We start from the raw sequence: 4,286 nt of genomic DNA on the forward strand, positions 1-4,286 counted from the left end.
GCTTTATTTACTGGGAAAATTAAGGAGGTGGCCTTTAGGGACTTTTACTTGGAAAATTACAACACTAGTAGAAGTCAACCCTTACACACTTATAAACATTTGCTTGTTGAGAGCAAGTCATAAAATCAAACTTAAACATGTTTTACTTTTCTTTCCTCACAAGAACATAAAAATTATGAAGGGGGACTTAACAGGAAATTTTAAAAAAGTAACACAATTTTCCTTTCAGTAGTCCTTGGGTAGCTATGATAGAATAGTTTCCACTTTTTGTTTGTTTCTTTGAATGGGCATTTTGGTCCAAAGTTTTGTTTGTTTCTAGTATCTGCTTCTGCCTCCCCCTCTATCAGATCGGCTTCCTCCACGGCCACCACCTCTTGGTGCTCCACGGCTTGAACTGCTGTAGGAATCATGTGGAGGAGGGTACCCCCTTTCCATAGAAGGGGGAAGCCCTCGTTCTTGTCTGCCAACCCGATCGCCACCACTTGAGTAGAGATCACTTCTGCTGCTTGAGTAACTGTCTCGACTTCCACCATATCCGTCTCGTGAGCTGCTGTAATCATCATAGCGACTTCTTCCACCATAAGATGGCGGGGGCCCTCATGTAGGTGGAGCACTACGTGAGTTACCATAACTCTCATATAAATCTCTGTAGGAACCTCCACTGGGTGGTCTGAATAGTCACGATCCCGACCATAACCATCTCTATCACTATAGCCTCTTGATGGATAGTCATCACGTGAACTGGAATGACCATAATCACGGTAAGTGTAATCTCTTGGTGGTGGGGTATAATCTCATGTATCATGAGAATTTGGGTAATCTCTGCTAAAATAGCTGTCTTTAGTGGAATATCCATAGTCTCTTGGAGACAAATAAACATCTCTAGGAGAGGGCAAGGGTTCCCTTCAAGGTGGGCCTCTGTAACTATCTCTTCCACGTGATACAGGGGCTCTTCCTCTCATTCCACTGCTGCTGCGAACTGGTCCTGAAGGGGCCGATCTTTTAGGAGGAGGACCCTCACTTCTGGGTGGTGGTCCTCTTTTCACTGGAAGGGGTCCTCTGGAAGAACTCATGTTAAAATTCATGGAATATCCACCATCATCCATGTGCCCTCCATATGAGGGAGGTCCCCTATTTCCTCCACTTCCTCCTCTTCCTCCTCTAAGACCTCTGGGAGGGCCTCTGCTTCTTGGAGGTGGAGGTGGCCTGAGTCTACCACCTTCAAATGATGGTTTGGTGGCTTGTTCCACCTTGATGGCTTTTCCATTTAAGGACTTTCCATTCATGTCCTGAGCTGCATCCTTAGCATCTACTGGGCTTTCAAATGTAACAAAGGCAAATCCTCTTGATTTATTGGTTTCTCGGTCTTTCATCAAGAGTACTTCCACGATTCATCCATACTTCCCAAATACTGCTTCAAGGGCTTTCTCATTTGTTTCTGTATTAAGCCCACCAATAAAGAGCTTTCCTGGGCGATCTGCTTCAACCATTTTTTTCTTCCTGGTGAGTCAGAAAGGTAGCGACGGTCTCAACCTCCTACGAGCTCGTGGATAAGGGCTGACCACGCAGCCAGAGACAAGTGACAGTTACCAGGTAGGGGCACAGAAGTGAGGAGCCACTAGCAGTACTGCACAACCTTTTATTACATTTTCAATTTCACTCATTGTGATTGGGGTGTTTAGAATTTCTATATCTTCTTCATTTAACTTTGGTAATTCATATGTATCTAGGAGTCTGTCCATTTCTTCTGTGTTTTCCATTTATTAGAGTAGAGGTTCTCAAAGTAGGTATTGATGATCCTCTGGATTTCTGCTTTATCTATTGTGATTTCATGTTTTTCATTCTTAATTGCATGGATTTGAGCATTTTCTTACCTCTTTTGATAAGGTTGGCTAAAGGTTTATCAATTTTATTTATTCTTTCAGAAAACCAACTCTTTGATTCATTAATTTTTGATATCATTCTCTTAGTCTCCATTGCATTGATTTCTGCTTTGACCTTTATAGTTTCCTCTCTTGTGTGAGTTTTGGGTTTCTTATTCTCTTCTTTTTCTAGTAGTTTGAGGTTCTGCATTAGGTTATTTATCTGAGTTCTTTCTGTTTTCCTAATATGGACATTCACTGCTGTGAATTTCCCACGTAGAACTGCTTTCATTGTGTCCCATAGATTCCTGTATGTTGTACTGGCATTATCATTTACTTGCAGAAATTGTCTAATTTCTTCTTTAATTTCCTCTGTGACCCATTGGTTGTTCAGGAGGGTGTTATTCAATTTCCAGTTGTTCGTGGGAGGTTTGGAGTTTCTTATGTTATTGATCCCAATTTTATTGCACTGTGGTCTCATAATATACACGGGGTAATTTCAATTCTTTTACATTGACTTAGACATGTCCTATGAGCTAACATTTGGTCTACTTTGGAGAATGAACCACGTGCAGCTGAAAAGAATGTGTATTCTGATTTTGTGGGGTGGAACACTCTATAAATATCTATTAAGTCCATTTGTTCAATAGCTTGATTCAATTCTTGAATTTTGTAGTTAATTTTTTGTCTAGATGATCTGTCTATTTGTGATAGTGGGGTATTGAGGTCCCCCACTACAATTGTATTAGTGTTTATTTGGTTTTTCATGTCCATTAATATTTGTTTTGTATAGTTTGTGGCATTCATATTTGATGCATATATATTTAGAATTGTCATGTCTTCCTCTTGGAAGACAAGGGTGTAGTGACCATCTTTGTCTCTCATAATTAGTTTAGCTTTGAAATCTTCTTTGTCTGAGAATAAGATTGCTACCCCTGCTTTTTCCTGGATTCCTGTCACATGGAGAGCTGTTTTCCATCATTTTACCTTCAGTCTATGAATTATTTTTTGAGTTATGTGTGTTTTTTGTATTCAACATATTGCTAGATTTTGCTTCTTTTTTATGCTTAAATTCTTTATTGGTACATTTTAGGTATACAACACATTTACATTTCTCATTGGGAATTGTACCTTTACATGATGCATCTTGGTTCTTATTTTTTCCCCATTGCTAGCCCTCCCTTAATTCCCTCCACTCTTCCATATTTACAGACTTTATTTCCATTTTTTCCCTTTCTCATCATTTTTCCTTTCCCTTCTTTCCTCTCCCCTACCCCTCCCACTACCCATACCCCTTTGGACCTTTCCTTCCTATTTGGCATTATTGATTAATCATTCTAATCATTGGTACATTTTGGGTATACAATATAATGACATTCATCACTGAAAATTTGCATCTTTACATAGTCTCTCTTGGTTCTTATTTTTCACCCTTGCCCAGCCCTCCCTTCAACCCAACCTTTCCTACCTATTTACAAAAATTATGTTCCTATTTTTCCATTTTCTCATATTAATTCCATTCTCTTCTTTCCTTTTCCCCACCCCTCCCACTTCCTTCCCCTTTGCCCCTTTTTTTTCCTATTTCACATTACCTATTATATGTTTTAGTCCTTATTTACACTTTCAGTTTCTCACACCAGAAAAACTATTCGATATTTATACGTGTGTCCTATTTATTTCAATTAAGAGTATTGCCTCAATGTGCATCCATTTAACTATGTCTCTAATTTCGCATTTTTGATGGCTGAGTGTACTCCATTTTATAAAAACTCAAATTTTCTTTATCCAGTCTCCAGTTGATGGGCATTTGGGCTGTTTCCAAGTTTTAGCTCTCAAAAATTGTGCTGCTATGAACATGGATGCACATATATCACTGTGGTATGATTCTTTTAATTCTTTGGGGAAGATCCCCAGCAGTGGAATAGCGGGGTCAAATGGGACTTCCAGTCCTAGCTCTTTGAGGTATCTCCATACTGATTTCCACAGTGGTTGCACCAGTCTACACTCCCACCAGCAGTGGAGCAAGTTTCCTCTTTCCCCACAGCCCTTTCAGCATTTGTTATTGGTTGGTCTCATGATAGAAGCCATTCTTTCTGGAGTGAGGTGGAATCTCAGCATTGTTTTCATTTGTATCTCACAAATGACCAGTGATATTGAATACTTTTTCATATGTGTATTTGCTATTTCTACTTTTTTGGCTGCGAAATGTCTGTTCATTTCAGATGCCCATTTTCAGATTGGGTCTCTAAAGTTGGGAGGTCTGATCTTTTGAAGTTCTTTATAGATTCGAGATAGTAGACTTTTGTCTGAGGAAAAGCAGGTGAAGATTTTTTCCCACATTGTGGGTTGTCTATTCACACAGCTGGTGGTTTCTCTTGCTGTGCAGAAGCTTTTTAATAAGAATAGATCCCACTTGTTGACTGT

The 4,286-nt window shown here is 39.5% G+C and overlaps 1 pseudogene; it reads right to left on the bottom strand.

The window, feature by feature from the left end:
• Positions 1-253: 253 nt before the first annotated feature.
• On the bottom strand, positions 254-1,624 carry LOC101720358 (RNA-binding motif protein, X chromosome-like; annotated as a pseudogene).
• Positions 1,625-4,286: the final 2,662 nt, after the last annotated feature.

Source organism: Heterocephalus glaber, unplaced genomic scaffold (assembly GCF_053883595.1).
Source record: "Heterocephalus glaber isolate CG9 unplaced genomic scaffold, H.glaber_assembly_v1.0 deba00001497, whole genome shotgun sequence".
Lineage (NCBI taxonomy): Eukaryota > Metazoa > Chordata > Mammalia > Rodentia > Bathyergidae > Heterocephalus > Heterocephalus glaber.